Source organism: Podarcis tiliguerta (genome assembly GCF_965153285.1).
Source record: "Podarcis tiliguerta genome assembly, chromosome: 1".
NCBI lineage: Eukaryota > Metazoa > Chordata > Lepidosauria > Squamata > Lacertidae > Podarcis > Podarcis tiliguerta.
Window position 1 is genome coordinate 75109890 of NC_139534.1, and position 25645 is coordinate 75135534.

Sequence of the window (25645 nt, forward strand, 5' to 3'; positions counted from 1 at the left end):
TTCCAATTCCTAAAGATAAATAAAAATGCTGTTGGTTCACATACCACTTCTTCATTAACCTTTGAACTCTGATTTAAGTTATGATGAATCTAATTTCACTTTCCAGGAAGAGTTGCTTCCTGGGAAGTACTAAAAGGAGAAGAATCACTGAGTTGAGTTCCATTTCCACCCTTTGAGATTCCATAGCAATGTGTGGAGGGAGGGAGGAACTTAAGAATTTCCCTTCTGAGATACGTATTCTTCTCCACAAATCAGGAATATATAGATTCTCCTTAGGGGAGATATGGCAGTTCCCCTTTGTGCTTCCTGTTATGGCAGCATCTCAGATCCAGCACTGTATTTAAAAAACGCATAGTTTCTCTCCCATTAAAATCTGTCCTCATTGAATAAAATTGACCTTCCCCAATTAATCAGCGAAACCCTTCGCTGATTAATCAACTGATTAAGCTTATTAAAGACTAGAACCTTAGTTACTACTTCTATTTAATATGCATATTGCACAGTGCTCGCTGCCGAAACCTCATGATTACAAATAGCCATAATTACCAACAAAAAACGTGCAGCTCATAATTGTAAGCTAGACTGGGATCCACAACTCAAAACTGTCACACTGTTATCAGTGTGGAAATAAACTACATATGAAGGTAGGGGGAGTTTTACCAGGTGGGGTGGTCGACTCATTCCTCACTGTTCCTCCTTCTTAGCCCAATGCCCCCCGATGGATCAGCTTAATGGAGAATCCTAAGAAGATTCCCTGCAGGATCGGACCAAAGGCCCATCTAGCCTACCACTCACAGTAGCCAACCAGGCCAATGGGAAGCCTGAAAGCAGAACATGCGCACCAGAGAACTCTCCCTGCTTACAATGCCCAGCAAGTGATCGTCAGAGGTATAGTACCTCCAACACTGGAAATAGAACATAGTCATTGTAAGTTGTTGGCATGCCCTTAATGTTAAGGACTTATATAGTAGCTCAGTTGGATAGAGCAAGCATAGGTAAACTCAGCCCTCCAGATGTTTTGGGACTACAACTCCCATCATCCCTGACCACTGCTCCTGTTAGCTAGGGATGATGGGAGTTGTAGTCCCAAAACATCTGGAGGGCCAAGTGTGCCTATGCCTAGGCTAGAGCATAGTGCTGATAACACCAAGGCTGCAGGTTCGATCCCCATATGGGACAGCTGCATATTCATGCATTGCAGGGGGTTGTACTAGATGATCCTCAGGGTCCCTTCCAACTCTATGATTCTATGACTTGGTAGTTTGAGGTTCCTGCATGAATTTGTCTCATTCTGTTTTAGAGCAATCCAAGTCAATGGCCATCCTTTTACATGTAAAGGGGCTGACGTGTGTGGCAAAGAGGTGCATGGTAGAATGCTGGGTCTATCATCTCTAAGCAGTAACTGAGCAGAAAGTATCCATATCTCTACTGGGAAACATGGAGAGGTAGCATCAGAGGCAGTGGAAAGAAGAATCAGCCCCGTGTGGGTGATGTACAGTTGCTGACTCTTTGGCCTGCTGGTATTCAGGGTTCCATTCTAGTATCTACACATTGCTGATCCAGCCTTGCCCTGATGTGGTGTGTCACCACACAAATATAGCAGCAGCAGCAGCCCCACTAAGCTAAGGTTACCAGATGTCCCCCTTTCCTGGGGACAGTCCCTGGATTTACAAATCAGCCCCCTAACAAAATCCATCTATTTAGTAGGAAGTTGAAAAGCATCTGGGGATTCATTGGAAAAAATCTGGTAACCTTAAACTAAGCACTACCTCCTGCTCCACCTCATTAGTTGAGTTAAGTGGATTTAAAAGCAAACCCATTGTCCAAATTACATGGTGACATTCCTACTCCTTGTAATGTCAAACACATGGATAAATATACACATTGGATCAGGTGGAACGAATAGGAATGAAGGTTCTCCGTTTTTTCTGCTTAAAAATGTATGTTTGATAGGGATCGGTTTATGCATACATTTTTACACCGGTACAGAGAAAACCAGTTCGCTCCACCTCCAGTGCATCACAGGGTCCCCTCTCCCTGCACATCCCAGCCCATTGTCTGTTGCATGTGATGGTGTCAGGCTTTGGGGGATCAGATCCCCACCTCGGTGGCAGCAACGAAGCAGATAAAAAAAGAAGAGCTCTTACCGATTAGCTTCTTCTATAATCACTTCAAGAAACAAAGAAATGCGATCTCTCTCTAGAAATGGTGTTGTTGGAAGTAAAGCCCTAACCCAGGGGTTAGCAAAGTTTTTGTGGCTTGGGCCGGTTCACGGTCCTGCAGATATCGCGGTGGGCCGGAGTGTGCATGCGCACACGCATGCGCAAACACTATTTCCGGCATTCCTTCTGGCACGGAGGAGGCATGCACAGCTTCCCATTGGCTGCAGGAGCTTCCTGCAGCCAATGGGAAGCTGGCCAGCATCGTGAAAGGCGGTCCCCGCTCTGCTCCGCACCGGTTTAGTGCGGCACATGGGAGCCAACCGAGAGGGCGGTGGGGGTCTCCGAGCAGGTGGCAGGGGTCCATGGGCTGGTTAAACAACCCTCATGGGCCACTTGTGGCCCATGGATCTTGGGTTGCCGACCCCAGTCCTATGCCCTCCGTCTCTCCTATTCTATGTCACCCCTACATCGGCTAATCTGAGCTCTTTGCCGCTGAGCTTTTTGTTCTACTACCCTCAATGCCCACCTAGTCTTGGGAGGGGCAGTCAGGAATGCTTTCCATAGACACTGAGTCTGTCAGCTGTTTCTCCCCTGTTGTTTCTTCCTCCTGCTGTTCCTCTTCCAATATTTCCCAGCTTCTCTCCTTTGCAGCCTCTGAACTATGCCCTTCTGCAAACCACTGTTCTAAATCTATACTGTCCTCCTGTTCTCTGGAAGGTTCAGGAGAAAGGGGGGCGGCCCCCACCATTCCTCCTCAGTCCAGCCCCTGACAGATGAGCATTAATCCATGTAGAAAGAAATTCTCTGTATCATTCCAATTTTAGTATATGTGCTGCCGAAGCGAGCACAGGAATTCTAAATTACTGAGGTTCAAAAATATTTCCAACTGCAATTTACAAGAAATGAGTTTGGGTTTTTCTTGCTGGTCTTCTGGTATTTGCTTTGCCCTCAGATATTCTATACCATGCTTCATGTCACTCTGAACAAGCCATCATAAATAATAGTTTAAAAACTGAAAAGGAGTTCCAACGCTGGGGAGAAAAAAATCATTAACTTGTGGTCTTGGTAGCTTATAAAAAGTTTCATTTACTTTTAACATTTCCTTTGGTTGTAATAAATCTGTCTCCTCAAACATCTCCTGCTACATTCTTAGAGGCAGTGCAGAGCTGCTCAGCTGCATGTTCCATTAATCCTATTACATCTTCCCCTACCTGATCTTTATTAGATCTATTTCTAATTGCACTTCTCTACTAATAGGAAAGTAATCCAAAATGTTCCCAAACATGATTATCTGCAAATTTGTTGGTCTGACGCCATTCCCCCCCCCCCCCCGATGTGTTGCAAAAATCTGACAGGGAAATATATAACCTACAAAAGGTCATACTCTGACTAATGGCATTATAGTATATTTAGGAGTTCTGCTTTAATAATGTGCAGATGTTACTAAATATTATCTGTGTAAGTGTGCAGTGTAGCTTAATGATTTTCTTCTTTCTTGAATCCATGGGGTTCCAGCTGTGTATTTTACCTTTGGATAGGAATAAGGGGATAAATTCAATTCATTAATGCATTTTTATGCACACTTTCCCTTCCTATATGCCATTTTTGTAAACATTGTTTGGGGGAAAATGCACTGCAAAATTCAAATAACTGTGAATTCCAAAGGATAGCTGTATTCCTGTTCCTGTATTGTTTCAGAAAGTGTGAATTTGGTAGGTTCACTTTAAAATGTAAATGTAATCAAATTTCTTTCCCATCCCTATCCTGAATCTGGGGCCTTCCAGCTCATGGACTACAAGAAAGTAAAAGATTCAATTTTCCCTACCTCTGGAACCCCACAATGGGAAAAAGGTTGATATGAGGAGAAGAAAGGGAAGTCAACATGGATGGGAAGGATAAACATATACACACATTTATCAGTTATAATTTCTCCTCTATCCGCATCACTTTATAGTTAAGAAAGAGCTGTGAAACCTTTTGTAAAATTAAAGCATAAAATGTTTTATTAGATCCAAGTCACTCCTTAGGACATAGGCTGGGTTGAGGAAACAGAGAGTGTTGAAATCAGGGTCAGCTTCAGGCCTGAGGACACCTTAAAATATGGACTCTCTTCTCCATCAGCAGTCTTACCTGGTGGCAGTGGGCAGCACCAACAGCACCCCAAATGCTGCCATGCTTCTCAGTCTAGACAGCATTTTAATTTCCCAGAGTGTCCCATTTTAAATTTCCCAGAATGCACAGTGCCCTTTGTGGCACTGATCTTCTCCCTCTGATAATATCCCAATGGAAACAATAAGGACACTTGGTTTCTGTGCCATAAAGCTAGTTCTTATAAGGAAATCCCAGAAGCGTTGCCCAGAAAGCCAAATACCATTCCTGAGTGACAGGCCAAAAGGGAAGTCAAGATGCCAAGAGACACTATTACTTCAACTATGCCACAGATGGAAGGAGAATGTACACAAAAAGTGGATTTGTTGCACTAGAGTACTCTAATCACCTTTAATTGTGCAAACCTAAATTTCTAGTAGGGATGCGGGTGGCACTGTGGGTTAAACCACAGAGACTAGGACTTGCTGATCAGAAGATCAGTGGTTCGAATCCCCACAATGGGGTGAGCTCCTGTTGCGCGGTCCCTGCTCCTGCCAACCTAGCAGTTCGAAAGCACATCAAAGTGCAAGCAGATAAATAGGTACCGCTCCGGCGGGAAGGTAAACGGCGTTTCCGTGCGCTGCTCTGGTTCGCCAGAAGTGGCTTAGTCATGCTGGCCACATGACCCGGAAGCTGTACGCCGGCTCCCTCGGCCAATAAGCGAGATAAGCACCGCAACCCCAGAGTCAGCCATGACTGGACCTAATGGTCAGGGGTCCCTTTACCTTTACCTTTAAATTTCTAGTATGTGACTGAATCCCTCCCACAAAATACTTAGTCTGGAGGTGAAAAAGTTAGTTTAACACATATTTATTTGAGCCCAACAACCAAAAATTATCTTAAATTTATTGATTCACACAACTAAAAGCATTCCCAAAGTAATTTGCAGAAGAGAAATAATACACCAAATTCCATACTAAAAATAACTATAAAATAGCCATAAAAAACAGATCAAAAATATGCTAAAAGTGTTCATTCAAAATAACCTCTAATACAGCATATCCAATGCTAGAACGGGAGCCAAAAGCAACCACAACAAGCTGGACCATAAATATTGTCAAAAATGCTATCTAAATTGGGGATGGATTGATACCAACGCAGTGCAACTCTGACAGATTTTGTTTCTGCTGTTTGATTTCTCTGCAAATTTAACAAAAAAAAATAGTTACATGAATAACTATCCCAAGGAAAATAATAAAATAATGGTAAAATGAGCTAATTTTTTGTTGTTGGAGGCAACACTGAATCTGCCAAATGTATCTCTGATATGTAGCCCTCCCAAAAGCTATCCATAAATTCCATGTAAAAATCTCATTCACCTCACCAGACTCCGAGGTATGCGTAAATGATCTCAGTTGTCACATTTAAAGTGCATAAGCTCTTGCAAGATTTGCTGCGGCATTAGCTTCCAGCCGCCCTCTTTTGCCTCATTGACTACAGTATGTTCTGCAGCTTTTTCAAATCTCAAGGGGAGAGGGATTTTTCAGCCTTTGCTTTCTAGAGGACAACAGAATTTGTTTAAATTGATGTGCAAAGTTCAGGCTGTTTATTTTATGAGCTAATGGGAGAACTCACTGTTTTTTTCTGTGATCACCCGTACAACAAAAGCAGATCTGTTATTACTTGGCAAGCTTGCCTCCAGGGCAGAATGTTCCATCTATGGCTGATATCCTGTGATAGTCACATAACCAAACTGCCCATACTATTGAATGTGACTGCCAAGTGCCATATAGCAGGGCTGAATGTTGGACTGTGACTAGGGAAAACTGGATCCAAAACCTCAGTCATTCATGAAGCTCTGTGGGCAATTTTGGGTTAGTCATTACTGCTCAGCTGATCCGACCTCACAGGGTTCTTGTGAGGATAAAAAGGGAATAATCCATCTACATATAACTGCTTGTGCTCCTTGGAGACAAATGTGATAAATACATTTGTTTGTCCAAGAAAAATGATCCCACTATTCTCCAAAGAAGCGAAGACTTAACAAACAATCATAATCATTGCTACTCAACAGAAACGATGTTCTGTTTCTACTGTCAGAGGCAATATGCCTCTGAATGCCTGATGCTGGGAATCACAGCATTCCCATGGGCCCATCTGGTTGGCCATTGTGAGAATAGGATGCTGGACTTGATGGCCCATTGACTTGATCAAGCAGGCTCTTTTTTATCATTGGGGTTAGGATGATAGCCTTTGTCAGCATTAGAGAAAACCCACTGAAACCAATGGGACTTTAGTCATGGTTAGTATAAGTTCCATTGATTTAGATGAATCTAACCACAGCAGTCTGGACTGTAGTTGTCATCCATCTGCATTGAAAGACAATGGAGTGCGCTTCGGGGGGTGAAGTCAAACCGCTGCTTTAGTTGCACCAAAGTGACCTCTCTGGGCTGCAAGCTTGGGCAGTGTGTATGGAAGTCCTATGGCTGACCAGATGCCAATACCTTCCACTTGGCCTCATCTTTGTGGTCAAACGGAAACCAGCTTGGCTGCAGGGGTTGCCAGAAGGAGGCATACAAGGTACCATTCAAGATGTCTTACGGACTCTACTCTGGATTTATGTAGGGTTTACGCCTTAGCCTTTTCTTCTCCTGAAGCTATCCCACACGGCAGCAGAGGTTTAGGACTGGAGTTTGCCTTCTCCTAGATAAGCTACCTTCCCAAGCTGACAAGCCTCATCTGCCCCCTCTACAGCACATACAGAAACCGCCTTCTTGACCACTGGTGTCATCCACTCAATCCACGGGAGCCTGTCTTTAAATACAAGGGAAGTCCCTAACCCACTGAGGGTTTGAGTCTGGTCTGGAATCAACCACATGACATCTTGTGAATATGAAGGGTTGATGGATTTAAACGGACTTCAACATCATTTCCAAATTACAGCTTGACTCATTAGACCCCTTGTTAGTGACAAATAATCACAATGAGATCATTGATACATGCAATTCAACAAGATTACAAAACTGGCATATTTAATACAGGCTACAGGGTCTCACAGCTCTTACTCTTGAAAAAGTTAATGATTGCCAGATGGTCGGGGGATTGTTATCTGTTGCATCGTGAATAAGGACTGCTCACTCCCAGCCACTTTGGATCTTAGATCTGAAGTTTCAAAATTGCTAGAAGAAAAGATACAGGTGCTTTAATTGGTAGATTTTTCCTAAACAAAATGACAGTTAAGCTGGCAAAGTGTAATCTTTGTGGCCACCTTTGTATTTCATTGGAAGTAGACACTGACCTATTGCCTCTCTGCCGAGTGAGGCATTGCACTGAGGTAAACTGATAGTTCAAGTTCAGAGAGCTTGATAAAAGCACGAGTTGGTGAAATAAATCTGTGGCCACTGGATGGAGAAGGTGTTATTCTAGGAAACTGCAAGATAACTAGGTGTAGGGAGTTTAGAGGGAATTGAATTTGTCAGATTTTATTTATTGCATCTTTATATCACCCTTCCTCCCAGGAGTTCAAGGAGATGTGCATGGCATCCCCCTTTGTCATCACAACAAACCTGTGAGGTAGTTTAAGCAGACATAGACTGACTCAAGATCACCTACATGAACTTCATAGCCAAGGGGGAAATGTGAACCAGTTCTCCTGGTGTCTAGTCCAACTTTCAATCACATGTTACATGACACGTAAGCAGGCCCAACACCTGACATACTGGGGAGTCCGGGAGTGGAAATTAACATAGTCTTTTGTTGGAAGCCAAACTGAAGCAGAACAGAGACACTGCTGCAGAACTCAGATTGAAATGGAAATTGATGCTTTCCTAAATCCATTCAGCCTTGCCAGGGTCCCTAGAAGACTGGAGCAGGGCTTCAAGTAACATGACAACTCCCATAGAAAAAAAGCTAGTGAGCAGCCCATGAATGAATATACATGAAACATATTAATCATGTAATTCTGATAATCAAGTTTAGCTTCTACTATCACTCAATCTCCAGTAAGCAGGCCCAACACCTGACATACTGGGGAGTCCGGGAGTGGAAATTAACATAGTCTTTTGTTGGAAGCCAACTGAAGCAGAACAGAGACACTGCTGCAGAACTCAGATTGAAATGGAAATTGATGCTTTCCTAAATCCATTCAGCCTTGCCAGGGTCCCTAGAAGACTGGAGCAGGGCTTCAAGTAACATGACAACTCCCATAGAAAAAAAAGCTAGTGAGGGGGCCACTAGGTGGCGCGTTGGAAGATGGCTGACAATAACATCTCTCTGACCCATACGAGGTATTAAGGGGCTGCTATGGGAAGTAGGCAGCCTTCCCCCCCCCCAAGGGTATGGGGGGGTCTGCCTCTGCCAGCGGTGTTTACAATGCACCCCCTGATTTGAGAGATGGGGGTGCGGAACACTTGGCACAAGCCCTCGGTGGAGTCAGATCTTCCCGACGCCGATTCCAATCAGCGCGTGCTGGTTGCTTCAGCTTGGAATTATAATTGGAACTAATTGGAGAATAATAGATTTGGAAAGCTGAGGCACATATATCAAGTGAAACTCGAAGATAAGGACTGCTGACTAATGGATCTCTGTGACCGGGAGTGACGGATGGATAAGTAAATCTTTTGCTGAATTACTACCAAGAGAATGTATGGCTGGAATGAAGGGGGGGTGGAGGGAAAAACCTTTCCGATTTCCCTTGCATGATGTGATAATAATACCCCCCACCCCAGGAAGAAATAAGATCGTCACGTTCTAACAATACATAAACAGAACTTTAAGATTTGTGTGGGAGGAAATACAATACAACAAGAGAAGATCAAACGGTGAGAAGGAGGAATTTCTATGACGCAGTTAAAAAGAAATGGCGTCTCGCCAAGACAGGCCGGCCGGAGAAGAAGATGAGGGGGAGGAGTATCAGGACGGTGTGAATGCTGGAATGCAAGTTTGACCTGACAGAGCCCCCTAATTAATTTATTTGATTTACCGGCCAGCCTGAGGAATAATAATGGACAGACTGAAGATTAATCTTGTTTATGGAAGTATCTAACAGAGGCTGTTCCTGAATAATATGAGTTTGGAAGACTACAAAACCCACACAGTGACACCAAATCTTTCAATCTGTTTGTGAAAATTATCAGAGATCGCAAAGAAAGGAATAAATGATAACAACAAGAAGAGAAAGAAGGTAATAAACGTCTATCCGAATCGAACTGGATGGAACTGTCGAACAAAAGCAGCAAATAAGTGATGTCTGGAGTCATCTGGAATTTGGACTCGTGCGGAGCTTGATATATGGGTACCCCCCCAAAAAATTTAAAATTTGGCTGTATAATCTGGAATTAATGTGATTTGAACAATGTGATATGATTGGCCTGTTAATAAAAATTATTTCAAAAAAAAAAAAAAGAAAAAAAGCTAGTGAGCAGCCCATGAATGAATATACATGAAACATATTAATCATGTAATTCTGATAATCAAGTTTAGCTTCTACTATCACTCAATCTCCAGTAGTGATGTATGGAAGTGAGAGCTGGACCATAAAGAAGGCTGATCGCCAAAGAATTGACGCTTTTGAATTATGGTGCTGGAGGAGACTCTTGAGAGTCCCATGGACTGCAAGAAGATCAAACGCATCCATTCTTAAGGAAATCAGCCCCGAGTGCTCACTGGAAGGACAGATCGTGAAGCTGAGGCTCCAATACTTTGGCCACCTCATGAGAAGAGAAGACTCACTGGAAAAGACTCTGATGTTGGGAAAGATGAGGGCACAAGGAGAAGGGGAAGACAGAGGACGAGATGGTTAGACAGTGTTCTCGAAGCTACAAACATGAGTCTGACCAAACTGCGGGTGGCAGTGGAAGACAGGAGTGCCTGGCGTGCTCTGGTCCATGGGGTCACGAAGAGTCGGACACGACTGAATGACTAAACAACAACAAATCACTCAATCTGTATGAACAAAAACTCTGCCATTGGGGTGGGGATGGCATGACAACCACAAGGCCTTGCCTTTAATTTATAGGACTTGACTCTGCATGTAGGATTTCCCCTCAGAACAAGTTCCTAAACAACTTGCATCAAGTTATATAAAGTCTGGGGCAATGATCATATATTCTGTTCCATTTTACAAGATGCAGAACATTTAAATCCTGCCTACAATTTCTCTCCTGATCTCTTGCTCATTCAAAGATGCATGTGTTACAGAAGGACTATATCAGTAACCAAATTTAACACGGTGAATTAGATTAGTGTCTTTCACCTCCCAAGCCTTTATGTGATTGGCCTTATTAAAAGCACAAATGCCATCACTTACTGTTACTCTCGATTGGAAAATCCAGTTAGCGCCTGTAATTCTGAATGGTGTCTTATCTGGGCCATTAGCTATACTGACAGTAGTTCGTGCTGCTAAATACGTTTTAAATCACCTTGATTAACAAAACACCTGAGTTCTCAAAAGACTCACACTCCCTCTTTTATTACCAGAAACGTGAAATACTGTTTGCATGTTCAGACCCAGAGACCTCCCCCCTAAATAAATTCACACTTGACTCAAATTTTAGTTGGGTTTTTGGCAGAATTTAGGCCACAACTTTATTGATTACAGAAAGTGAGTGATTGCATAGGCTCTGGTTCAACTAGCTCCCTGCACCCTTGCAGGTAGTGCTGACCCAGGGCACCAGCATTGGTCAGCCAAGGGTGAACACCCGGATAGGTGGAAAGCTGGGAACAGACTATGTCCGCCACCCAGATGTCCCCCTGGACTCAGGCATGGGCACAACCCCCTCTCAGGGGTTGACCAAACCACTGAGTCCCTAGATTCCTTAATGGAATACCCTTCACATAGGGATGGCGAGAGCGTTCTCCCATCTCTATCACCTGAACCAGAGCCTATCCGCAACCTTATGTCCCAATGACAGACGACACATGACAGCATAGCAAGGTCAAGCGCAAAACCGCTAAAAATAAGGAGAGGTGGGTGGGTGTTCCAAATGCACATGCTGAAAGAGGAAGCTCTGGGTCATGTGCATGGGTATATATAGGTCCCTTGATCCATTTGGACTGCTCCCCATTGGCCCCATTCACCAACCAGTCACACCTGTAACCAATCCCTTAACCCCACTGACACAAATCATTCCCAATTACAGACAGATGAACCCCATCAAGCCTGTAAAGGGATGCATCATGGATGGTAATGCCCGGGTGACGGATCACTGTCCTTCCCAAGGCCAGAACCTTCTTGGCCATTGTGCTCTGGACGTGCCTCCTGGCACACTTCTTCAGATACCATTCATGCACACAAAAGCTCATACCAGTAACAAACTTAGTTGGTCTCTAAGGTGCTACTGGAAGAAGAAGAAAATTATTTTGTTTTGACTATGGCAGACCAACACGGCTACCTACCCATATTCTATAATGACAACTCTTTGCCTTGTAATTATTGACTAGGTGTTAATCCTACATAAGATCCCTTCAGGCTACCTCTAACATTGCTTACAAAGCTTTGTTTTCATTAATATTTTGTAAAGGTCAGTATAATATGGCAGATGTGAATTCTTATAAAGCATGCACACCCCTATCATAGTCATAGTCAGTAGATGTATGTACAACATTTCCCAGAAAAAAATTGTGCTCCAAGTGGTCCGTATCACAAAGTCCAAAAATCACAAGAAATAAATTACATTTATTTATTCATTAAAATATTTATATAGTGCGTGCTCTGGTCCATAGGGTCACGAAGAGTCGGACACGACTAAACAACTAAACAACAACAACAAAAATCTCTTCAAATATTGGGCGGTACACAATAATATATACCTTGGGTTAAGAACTTAATTCGTTCTGGAAGTCTGTTCTTAACCTGAAACTGTTCTTAACCTGAGGTACCACTTTAGCTAATGGGGTCTCCAGCTGCTGCCGCGCTACTGCCGCACTATTTCTGTTCTCATCCTGAAGCAAAGTTCTTAACCTGAGGTACTATTTCTGGGTTAGTGGAGTCTGTAATCTGAAGCGTCTGTAACCCGAGGTACCACTGTACAATAAAAGCGCAACACACCATTAAAATGATCATTAATGTGACTGGCCAAATCAGAAACATTTTAAACAACTACATAACATTTTAAGCAACTGGCACACAGTCATCTTCCAGAGACCCTGGAAAGTAAAAGGTGAGGTTGCAAAATCCCTGCTAGAAGAGCATTCCATAGCAGGGGGACCGGTGGAAGTAAATGCCTGATTTTTAGTAGAGGCCATTTTCGCCTTGTAACTGTGGAGAGAACTAGCAATGCTCCATTGACATTGACCATTGGCATTCCAACAATTGCAAAAAGGGGATTAAAATGTTTGAAAATTTTATATCGGAAACACAACAATAGACCAGTTAGCAATATCCGATATCAGTACTACAATATCTTGCAGTGTCCCTGCTGTGTCAGGAGTGTAAAGGCAGCCCAACATTCTTTGCATAGCATTGCTCCCAAGGCTGATGGAATCAGACCCTAATGATGCTTACCCCCACCCCCCAAAGAAAAAAAAACTTTTATAACTTGAACTCAAAGGCAACAATGTCACCTCAGCTCCTTTTGGTAGCAGCTTCCTTATACAACCCTTAGGGATGGGGCAAGAGAGATGGAAACAGTCAAGCCAAGGAGAAAATCTCTGTGCTTATAGCATTCTTCAGAGAATGCCACCACTGTTTAGGTAAGAGCATCATTCCCCTAGTCAAATGTTATTGTTATATAGCCTCTGGCATTAGTGGCTGTGAGCAAGCATGTTCCTAACACCTGTGTCTCTGTTCACATCTAAAGGCAAGCCTCTCTAATTTGCACTTTCCAAAACAGTGCACAAACTGAACACACAGATGCACTTTGAAATCCACACTTCTCCTAATTTGGCAGCGCAGTGCTCCTGCCAAAGAAATGTGTACAAGGGTAATGTGTGCATATAAATCCACATATTGCTGGAAATAGCATACATTCTATTAGGGGAGATTGTCTTGCAGATATAGATATACTAGGCAAACTGGCACCCAAAAATATATATGTTAAAAGGAATCCATGCTAATATGCTGATGAATTTTCCTGAAGATTTCATCACAAACTGAATGTTGAGAACTGAGTGTAAGATTGTAAAAATGAGAACAGAGAAAGAAATATTGTCAGGTTCTTCCATTCCTAATGGCTGCTCATTTCTGTATCCACAACTGCACAATAACTGAAGTGCCACAATTATAAAAATCAGCAGCATATAGGAGCTATATGTTCTTCACAGATTTATTTAATTACTACATTTATATCCCACCTTTTTCTCCAAGGAGCTCAAGGTGATGTACATAGCTTCCCCTCCTCTTTTAATCCCACAACAATCCTGAGAGGTAGGTCAGGCTGCGAGACAGTGACTGGCCCAAGGTCGCCCAGTGAGCTTCATGGCCAAGTGGGGATTTGAACCCTAGTCTCATGTGTCCAACACTCTAACCACTACACCACATGGGTAACACCTTATATCTTCATATTTACATGAAGGAGCCGGATAAAAGAGAGCCACGTACTTACTCAATAGGGAATTTAGGGTAGATTATTCTGTCTCGGGAAATTATTGGGAGCTTAGGAGAGTTGAAGAGCCTAATTTTAAATTTAGATAGCCATCCGAGCAATTTAGAAATCCTTTATGGTTTACTGTACTTATCTGCATAATACAAGCAAACATCAGAACTTTCCATAAATGTGTACATGTAGATATGATGACATAAATAAAAAACAGCACTACACTAATAAACCTGCTACGGAGACAAATGGTTTCAATTAGCTTTCTCATTAGTTTAAAACTAGGATTATTTCCTTAGCCATGAGTCATTTGTCTAATTTTTAATTTCTCCCACCCCACCCCCCTGATTTGATAGAGCTCCTGGTAAGCAGAGCAAATTTCAGAATCCATGACCATCCTCTTCCATTTATGTAGCTATTATTATTATTATTATTATTATTATTATTATTATTATTATGGCTCTGCAGGTTTTCACAAAGAGTGAGCAATAAAGAGCAAGGACTTATTTCCCATATCAGGCTTTGGAACTGATACTGTGGGTCTTGAGGTGGACCTTCTAATTTTAGGAACATTTAAAGAACCTAAAATCTGAAGGTGTTTTTCCCCCCTCTGAAGATCCATACAGGTCATATAGGCCACAGGAGAGCCATTATGATATTTCAGAGTACACTTTGAGGCCTGGAGATCAACCCCAACCCATGCCTCAGCTGTGGAGCTTGCTGCATGGCCTTAGTCATACTCAAACGCTTGACATCCATATGCACAACGCACACCCTCTCAGATGTTGAAACAAATAGGCATTGAACAGATGTGGAAGCTGCTGTTCCAGTACTACTTGAACTCAGTGACATACAAGAAAGATAAAGGGGGGAAAATTCAGCAGAGATAAATGAAAGTACTTCGTCACACAAGGCGCAGTTAAACCGTAAGGATGAGGCTAGAAACAAGAAATGGAGGCAGTGAGAGATTTAATTTCTTGGGCTCCATGATCACTGTAGATGGTGACAGCAGTCACGAAATTAAAAGACGCCTGCTTCTTGGGAGAAAAGCAATGACAAACCTAGACAGCATCTTAAAAAGCAGAGACATCACCTTGCCGACAAAGGTCTGTATAGTAAAAGCTATGGTTTCCCCAGTAGTAATGTATGGAAGTAAGAGATGAACCATAAAGAAGGCTGATCACCAAATAATTGATGCTTTTGAATTATGGTCCTGGAAGAGACTCTTGAGAGTCCCATGAACTGCAAGAAGATCAAACCTATCCATTCTTATGGAAATCAGCCCTGAGTGCTCACTGGAAGGACAGAACCTGAAGCTGAGGCTCCAATACTTTGGCCACCTCATGAGAAGAGAAGACTCCCTGGAAAAGACCCTAATGTTGGGAAACATCACTAAACAACAACAAGTAATACTAGTGAAGTCTGTTTGAAAGCTGCATGTGCTATCAGTAGCTGTAGGGTTGCTTTCATCTGTGCTAGAAAAATACAGCCTTGGTGCAGTTAAGTTCTTCTGATGGGGTAGGGATGGAACATTCTTTTTTATTATTTAGCCCATTTGCACCACAACCTCCTTCAAAGCTGCTCAGGACAAAATACACGGAGCTGTCTTATTTTATCGAATGATGAAGAAGATGAAGCATGTGATAATGAACAGGCATTGTGGAGGAGGCTCAGAACATAGGAAGAGCCCTTCTGGCCAAAGGCCAAAGACCCATCTCGTTCAGCAGCCTGTTTTCACAGTTGCAAATCAGACGCCAGTGTGGGCATGTCCTCACTTGTGACTCGCAGTTAAGTGACATTCAAAGGCATTATGGATGTTTTTAATGTTTCAATGGAATTGTTGTATTGTGCCTTTTAATTATGTGCAGAATTTATAAGTGATTTTATACTTGTAAACTGCTTAGGGACCATTTTTACATGTGGGCAGTACATATATTTAAATTATTGTTGTGGTTGTTAATTATAATAATGCCTCTGACAGTAGAGTCAGAAGACAGCTGTCATGGCTGCTGTTGTTGTTTAGTCATGTCTGACTCTTTGTGACCCCATGGACCAGAGCACACCAGGCACTCCTGTCTTCCACTGCCTCCCACAGTTTGGTCAAACTCATGCTGGTAGCTTCAAGAACACTGTCCAAACATCTTGTCCTCTGTTGTCCCCTTCTCCTTGTGCCCTCAATCTTTCCCTAGTATTACTAGTCTATTGCAATTATTTCACTTGATATAAGTTAGTAGATTGCATTTAATACGTGATTACTGAAGAGTTGTTTAGTTGAATGTATTAAATTCTATAGATTGGGAAGATCCTGGCTGATAAATCCTCGATCTAGAACTCTACAGAAGCTCTGGCAGTCATAATGGTGACAGCAGGTTTCCTTATTCATCTCAATTACTAGGGACTTTTCTGTGAATGCACTGAGATCAATGTGTGGCCAGCCAGACCCAATCATTTTTCTGTCTGAAGGGTCCCCTCCCTGCTAGGGCCAACACTTTTATAAAAAGAGGTCTTGCTGCATCATTCACATGCTAAGTTCTGCCTTCACCTATTGTTCAAAGTAAAGCAGCCTGCTTTTTTCCACACTGTATGGGAGGATCTGTCAGCCCTGAGGAACAGGGAGTGCCTTGTAAATACAAAAGTTCCCTTTGTACATTGGAGTCCCACATATATAAAGAGATGCTGAGCTCCATTTCATTAACCACTGCTTGCTGGTTTTAAGCACACCACAAACTTAGGAGTGTATCAACACATCCTATACACATCCACACAAAAGAAAGATAGCACTGAGGTCAATGGAGATTCCACCCCAGAAACTGGGTATAGGGTTACATACCCAAAGCTTCTCCAATGCATCACAATCCTGGGTCACCCCTAATTTTAACCACACACATACACAAACTTAAGCCTGTATACATTTCTTCATCTACCCAACATTTGTTTGCTCACGTGTGGTCACTGTACACACACTATTTAATACCTACAGCACATTTTAGCCCATTTTTGGCAAAGACAATACAGTGTTTTATCATTAGAATATACTTCTTCTGGTTTGTGTTAATTACTTTCCCCTTCAATCCCGATCTGATCCCTTGGTAATTGTGCCATAAATTGCTTGTTGTGCTTTTTGTTTACCCAGCAAAATACAAGGATGTTTTAGCAGCACAGGCAGGGTAGCCCTATAACTCAGAAGCTGAACTAGGTTTTTAAATTGCACGATAACTCATTCTTATGGCAATGTTCTAAAGGGAGCTTCAAGTGGGGCCATTTCATCTCTCCTCTCTCCATTCAAAACTCTCAAGTAAAGAATTGTTTTAAGATGGGGTTTTAAGATGGGACCATTGGGTCTCTGGATGAAGCCATGCTATTCCTAGTTGTTCTGAAGATACATACCAAATCCACAAATCCACAAAGGATTTAGGCTTCATCTCCACTTCTGTTCCTTGACTTTTGTATAAGGGCCCATCTGCCCAAAACATTTAAAACAGTACCTTGTCACTTTTAACAGTCATGGCTTCCCCCCAAAGAACCCTAGGAAACAGTGGAGACTTGTATCCATTGGGAGTGGTGGCAGGGAAGGCAGGGAGGCAAGGAGGCTCGTGGTAGGTAGAACCAGAGCCAATGGTTAGACATACATGGCTGACACCATGTCAAGTTTCCACTTCAGCAGTGGTGGCTTGAGACTGGTGGGGTGGAAGGTTAGGAGGCCCTATCAATGAAAGGAAATGTTAGGAAACCCTAACATTGGACGGGGTATAAAAATTAAGCTTATTAGTATTATTATCAAGTGATCTGTGGGTTTCATTCATATGGTCCACGGTGTGTTCAGGAAAAATAGTGGGAGCAACAGCTATGAATGGTTCATATTGCACATTAAATTGTTCATACTGATTTTTTAAATTGTATTTTTATTTTTTATATTGCATTTTTGTTATTTATTATTGTGTGTTATATTGTATTCTGCGGAATGCAAATTGTAGAACAATAAAATACTATACATAAGAAATACATGGCACAGAATGATCTCACAGAAATTTAGCCGCACCCACTCTGTGGGTGTGGCTAAACTATATACATACATTCCTCTGCTTATATCATTCCCAGGACTGCAGTCACATACTCACTTATTTAGAAGAAAGTGAGAATTATTTCTCAGTAAGCATGCATAGAATTGCATAGCTTAACTGCGGTTAAGCCCTACTGAGCACAGAACTGGGCTGAAATTTGCAATAGTATGCATACTTACTTCACAGCAAGCTCTACTGAAAGCAATGGAAATCTTTGCAAGCTAACATGGTTAGGGTCATTTGCATCTAAAGACCTGAAGCTGAAGAAAACTTGTTCTGCTCATGCCTCGATTGAATCAGTGGGACCTGATTTGGGCTTTTTCTCAATTAAGGTCAAAGGCTTAATAACAGCTCTAAAGTATGTTCATTCAACAAAGGGGACACTAGGAAAATCCTAAATTTAAAGAACAGTGGGGTGAATCCAGACAAACTGGTTAATTTTCCAATACTAGTGACATTTGCTAATACATCAAAAGCTGACATTTTGTCCCATTTGAAAAGGGTTATATGCCCTTTTTATCATAACTCTCAATAGCTTATAAAATCCATGAATGACTCCAAAGCATGTTATTATAGTCTGGCTCGTTTGTACTGATTCAATGAATTCTGATATAGTAGAACTTTAATGAAAGTCGCCTTAAAGTCTAAAATTGTTTCCAATTATTATTAGATGAAAATCACAGCAGTGGCTAAGTTGTTAGGAGCATAGCTGGTAGGAATATTATGAAGAAAGTGAGGGGAAATGACTGCTCCGACATCATTTCCATGCATCTATTCCCGGCTACATTATTTCAGTCGTTGCAATCAATATATTGAATTCGTAATGACTAGTTGTAGAGTTGCTCACAGTTCTTGCAAGGAAAACCTTTACTATCCAGTTGCTAAAGATCAAATTGAAGAAGGTGTTTTATCTTTCCTATGAGAAAATAAAGCTATGCAATTCAACAAACCAAGAGTAAGTATAGTCAGTGCTTTTTTTTCCAAAAAAAAATAATGTTTAGGGATACTCTCATTTTCTTACTCATATTGAAAACCTGCCCTTCAATGACACCAAACTTAGATTCACAAAATATTTAGGGGTATGCGTACCCGTGTCCCCTCAGAAAAAAGCACTGAGTGCAGTTATTGGAATCTCTTGTGTACATTTAGAAAAATATGCATATCTAGGGATTGTCTACATGCTCAAGATTACTTTATTGGGGCTGGCCATTGTATCTGGTCCAGAAACTTCAACTAGTCCAAAATGCACCATCCAGACTTCTCACAGGATTATTATTATTATTATTATTATTATTATTATTATTATTTTATACTACCCTTCATCCACAGACCTCAGGGCAGTTCAGAACATAAAAAGTAGATTACTTGCAACATGTTACTCTGTTGCTGAGAGGTTTGCAGTGGTGGGCAATTTGGACATTGAACATGGTAGTACAGTTGTACCTTAGATCCCGAATGCCTTACGAGTCGAACGTTTTGGCTCCCAAATGCCACAAACCCAGAAGTGAGTGTTGCAGTTTGTGAACCTTCTTTGGAACCCAAACATCCGACGCAGCTTTCATGGCTTCTGATTCGCTGCAGGAGCTTCCTGCAGCCAATTGTAAGCCGCGTCTTGTTTTCTGAACTTTTTGGAAATCAAACGGACTTCCATAATGGATTCTGTTCAACTTCTGAGGTACAACTGTATTCAGAAACCAGTGGGAGACCATTTCCATCTTCCAGAGCTGACCTCAGAGTTGCTATGTTTCAAGAAAACAGGCTCCAGTGTGAAATTGCTCATCTAGAATTTATCAGCATCTGATTGTATTTGCTTAGGGCTTAATTGAGAATTTGAGGCAAGGGATTTCTCTTTCATTATGGGAATTAGATTCACATTTCTAGAAAGATTATGTTTCCACTAATTATTGTTGCTATGATCACTTTATTTATGTTGTATAAATTTGCACATTGCATAGTAATGCCACAGGCTGTCCCTTTCGCATTTATCAAAACAATGCGCACACCACCATGTGGGCTGCGAGATCCCATCAAAGCGAAACACATTCTACATTCCCATTTATTTTTGTGGGAGAGGGTTAAGTACATCCTTAACCTTCTCATTTCAATGAATAGGACTTAAAAGTGGGTCATGCCCCATTGATTCCAAAATGTCTGCCCAAAATGACTGAGGCACTAATTTGAATTCCCAGTGCTTTGAGTATTGTGAATAATTTTAACAAGCCTGAAATAAACAGTCAACTGTTTATTTTTTAAAAAAGGTTTATTTTGCAAGCAGACTAGTGTAGCATTTTCTAAGACTGGAAAAATTAGGCATTGTGTTTAAAAGAACATAACTTTGTAGCTTTTCAGGACCTAGCTATATGCTTTATAACAGTTAAACACATTGGGTCCCGAAAGGACATAGCACACTTTAAGAGACACCCTTACTCACTCATCATCATATGAATAAGAACAGCCAGACCTTGACTGGATTTCAGTCTACATTTTTCATTGGCTAGAAATGCTCTATTAAGTCTCTTCCCCTCTTCCTCCATACAACCTCTTAGTTCTGAACTTCCTGGTTATGTCTCATTACTCATATATCAGTTCACAAGCTTCCTTGGGCACATTTTGCTCTGCTTTCCTTTAGGCTGTTTCTCCTGCCCTGTTCAGGAAGCATTGTCAGCAACTTACAAATTAATGAGTCAGTCTGGATCGCTACCTTGGGTCAACAGCTGGGCAATCACAACCTGAACTCCTCAAAGAATTTCCAGAATTATTTGCAGGCTTGAGATGTGGAGTGCTATTGGTGAAGCTGTTTACGTCATGTGGGGGCTTCTTAATTTATTTATACGGGCCAACTTTGTGGTGTTTAGGTTGTTTACCACTGTATTGTTGTCATTTCACCTCTTTCTGCTTTATAATATTTTCTCTCCCCCACCCCATTAGTAAACATCTTTTCCAGTTGTTTTATCTTATGACTGCCTATTCACAGAGTTTTATATTTGTTCCACCGAAAGCACCATCTTTCTGACTGACTCTGTCGGGAAAACCAGGCTTTTCCATATAACTGATGGCCATAAAAGGCCAGTAAATTCTCCTTATTGCTTAGTTTTAAGCTAATTTGGTTTTATGGAAAATGACATCTTGAGAGAAAAGGATATTAGCGGTGTCTAATAAAAATGGTTGTTTCCTTCCTTTCCTTTCTAATTACCTGTTTATTTATGTATATTGACCCACAGCAGCCCTGCAACAGTACTATAAGATTATAAATGAAATATTTTAATGGAGTTGGGATGATGCATAAAATAAATATTGTTTAACTTGTGGAATTTCTATGACAATATACATAAGCCAAATCATATTTTATAAGAGATAATTATTCAGTTTAAATTCCATGGACTCCTCTCTGCCACCTCCCCCAACAGTGCACACAACTGAAGGAAGAGACAAAAGAAAATGGTCATTTTGGGATGCCTGAACCAGTACAGGAATAAAGATGGAAGACATTAGGGGGTTCACCTGAAATATGCAAGGGAAAGACCAAGCTGCAGCTAAAGTCAACATGTCAATATGGATCTAATAGGTATATCATATTTATATTAAATTACAGTATATTCTAATACAAGACAATATGAATCAGCAAAAATGTCTGGGTTAGTTGGTGTGTGTGTGTGTGTGTGTGTGTACATACATATAATTTTTAAACATCTAAGAAAAGCCCCAAAACATATCTCTCTCTCTCTCTCTCTCTCTCTCTCTCTATATATATATATATATATATTCTGAAAGAAAGCTCAACAACTGTGACCAAAAACAACTCTATCCTGATTTTTACTTTTGGGAATATGGCGACCCTACTTCAAGTAAAAAAGTAATCACACTAACATGGATGGGCAGTCTGTGGGTCATGAATGCCACAGCAGCACAAAAAGGAGCTGTCTGTGGTCTTCTGTGGAGCAGCACAAGCTGTCTTGTCCTGGCTTGGTTCTGACAAACAATCAGTACTGCACTTGATTCCTAGTCTTACATCTATGCTAAGCTGCTTCCATCTTCCCTGCTCAGGAGATGAGAGGGGAAAATGCTTCACAACAGTACAGTTGTACCATCTAATACTTTTTGGTTGTTGCTGTTTAAAAAAAGTCTGGTGACCACTGCACTGCTCTGTGTTTTGGTCTCTTCACAGTCAATTGATGTATGGGTTTAATAACCTACAAATAACATTTTATAAAGTCACAGTTGTTGTGCATCTTATGTAGGTTTTCATAGTCCCACTGGAATTCAGTATTCCACTGACACAAACGTTCTGTGAGTGCAAGCATTTCTGCTTGCCTGATGGAACAATCTCTCCTCCCCCCCTCCCACTTTTTGGGGGAACTATCCTTGTCCCCAAAGCCAATGGGGGGGGGGAGAAGAGAGAGTCCTTGCACTGGTTTCCACTAGTGCAACTGCTTAGTTGAATCAGGCCCACTATCAGGCCCACTATGGTTTATGAGACTTACTATCATTCATTGCTGGGTAGCATGAATGAAACAGTGCTATTGTACCCATGCCCTACTTCTGACTTTCCCATAAGTATATGGTTGGCCACTGTGAAAACAGAGTGCTGGCTTAGGGCTCTGGTCTGTCCTTATGTTCTTGTGTATGTGTGCAGAGGATTGCAACCTTGAGATGTTCTGTCTAATGAAATGTTTTCCAGCCTCACAAACATCAGCTGTGTACACATTACTGACTTAAAACACAGGTCATTTCCCTCCGCCATGTTTCAAATCACATTTGCATGTCACTGTGCACATCAATGAGAACATAAGAAGAACCCATTGCCCCATCTAGTCCAGCACCCTGTTTTCACAGTAGCCAACCCATGGGAAACCCGCAAACAGGTTTAAAAGCCCAAGAGCCCTCTCCCCTCCTGTAGTTCCCAGCAGCTGGTATTCAGAAACACTGCTGCCTCCAACTGTGATGGCAGAGCACAGCCGTCAGATCAAAGCTGTTTGGCAGAGGAAACACATCAAAATGCAGTGTTTCTCAAGAAACTACAGGAAAGATGTGGATTTCATAGGGTTCCCATACATCCGGGAATTCCTGGACGTGTCTTCTTTTGGGGGTCCTACACGCCCATCTGGGGGGAATTTTACAATTTAAAGTAAACGTCCTGGATATTGGGTTTGGTTTTTTTTAATGTGTGTGGGCAGCAGTGGTTCAGGCTCAGGTGTGGGCAGCATGGGTTCTGGCTCGGCGGCAGTGGCAGGGCTATTGGGCGACTGTCCTAAAAAAGCTCAACAACTTTTTATTTTTACCTCTTGAAATATGGCTACCCTAGGATTGCATCAAATGTACATGGTTTCGCAAACCAGCGGTGGGAATGTGCTGCACGCAGGGTAAATAGGAGTGTGTACACAGTCATAGTGCCAGACATCTTAACTAGATTTCCCTGCCTTTCCTGTCAAGGTGAGTGAAGCAGCTTCGAATAAAGGCGCTGTCAGGGCACATCACGTACCTTTAAAAATATTGGCTTTTTAATCTTCAGATATCCACGCCAACTAGGCTAACATTGGCTGTCGGTGTCCTGAAATCTGCTTACGAAGCTGGGCTTAAGTTTATTATCTCAAATGCACCAGTTGCTCTTAAATGTATGAGATGGCCCAGCAATATGAAGGTTTTGTGGTTGCACACTGGCTACATAGCAATGAATGCGGCCAGCTTGTCTGTTGCTTTCCTGTTTGCTCTACTCCTGTCAGAAGTCCCATTGCCAATAACCCCCCAAACTCCTTGCAGTGCTGCTGTTGCTCTGACTGTTCCACACTCTGACTATGGATACACAATTTGTTTGGTACATGACATTAAGAATTACAAAGAGAATCCAGCTGTCTTTAGGGGAAAGATTTCTGTTATTTGGATGGAACTGTTTTCATTTCATCATATGTATGCTATGTTCTTCAAATCACAGTTTGTTGAAGGACGGGTGATTTTAAAAAAACAAAAACCCACAGTATCTCAGTAGGAATCATACGCTGATCATGGCTGTTTATTAACAAGATTCCAGACTAATTTGTGTTTAACTTACAGTTACACAAGCAACCAATTCTATAACTTATTCTACAGCTGCCAGTAAAATTTAGCTGGATTGAAACAGAAGGTATGTCTGGATGGACATGCTCAGGAAATATATCTGTATGGATTTCAAAGAGAGTTCAAAAGATTTTAGGCAAAGTTACCTCCCCCCCCCCTTGATTTGTGCATCTCCTGCAATCATCTCCAGTGTTGTCGAGGACTGAAGATGCTTCTCAGTTTTAAGCATCCTACTTCTGCCCTGCTTTTCCTACAGTGATTATGAGATGCCTTTTTTCTATCACTGTACTGTTGCTAGCAGAAACTGCCTATTGCTTGAGAAAGAATCTTGTTGACTAACAAACAGAAATATGGCACACTTCATGCTCAGAATTAAAACATTTGAAGCTCCTTTAACTCTTCATGTTTTCAAATAGCAGTCATACACCCGAATATGTGACATTTTAAACAATTGAGCAAGTTCATTTATTAACTCAGAAAGGATAAGATTCTTGCATATTAGCTTTTCAATGGGAAGCATCTTTCATTTCCTTCTTCCCACTTCAGTTATCCTGTATGGTTTAAATGAGAGATTAGATTAATCTGCATTTTTGTAACATATTTAATACTGTTTGTTTCAAGTTTTGAACATATTTCAATGGTTATTTCTGTTATTGAAAACCTGTATGAGGCATTGTCCCTTTAAGGGACTGGCTGAAGCCTATCCCAGGTATTATGGTTTGAAAAGATTGGGGGTGAATTCATTCTTTCCTTGGGGCGGCACTTCAGGAAGCTTATATCAGACTGTGTCCATTATTCTACTAGTAGTGGATGTTACACTGGGGAATGGGGAAAAATGGGGGGGACCTAGCACAAGAATTAATTAATAATAATAATAATAATAATAATAATAATAATAATAATAATAATATAATAATAATAATAATAATAATAATAATAATAATAACAACAACAACAACAACAACAACAACAACAACAACAACAATAATAATAATGCCCCACCCATCTGGCTGGGTTTCCCCAGCCACTCTGGGCGACTCCCAACAGAATATTGAAAACACGATAAAACGTCAAACATTAAAAACTTCCCTAAGCAGAGCTGCCTTCAGGTATCTTCTAAAAGTTCAGATAGTTGCTTATTTCCTTGACATCTGATGGGAGGGTGTTCCACAGGGCAGCCGCCACTACCAAGAAGGCCCTCTGCCTGGTTCCCTGTAACCTTACTTCTCGCAGTGAGGGAACTGCCAGAACGCCCTCGGCACTGGACCTCAGAGTCCGGGCTGAATGATGGGGGTGTAGATACTCCCACAGGTATACTGGACTGAGGCCATTTAGGGAAGAGACATAGCTCATTGGTAGATCATCTGTGTTGTATGCTGAAGGTCTCAGGTTCAACTCCCCAGCACCTCCAGCAGAGGATATGAAACATTCCTCATCTGAAACCCTAGAGAACCACTACTAGTCAGTGCAGACGATGCTAATCGAGATGGAGCATCGGTCTGATTTGCTATAAGACAGTTTCCTGAGTTCCAGCTCCCACATTTCTTGCATTAGCATTATGCTGGGTTTCGCCTTCTCAATACAAAACAAGAAACATAAGGACACAACTGTGCCGGTATTAAGAGTGCCACTAAGTGCTGATGCGCAGGCTCTGCTCCTGATACAGAGGTATGAAAAGTAATTTGTAACATTGATATTTATGTCAGCTTGAGACACGGCTGCTGCCTCAGCTTTGAGGCTGAAACAGCAG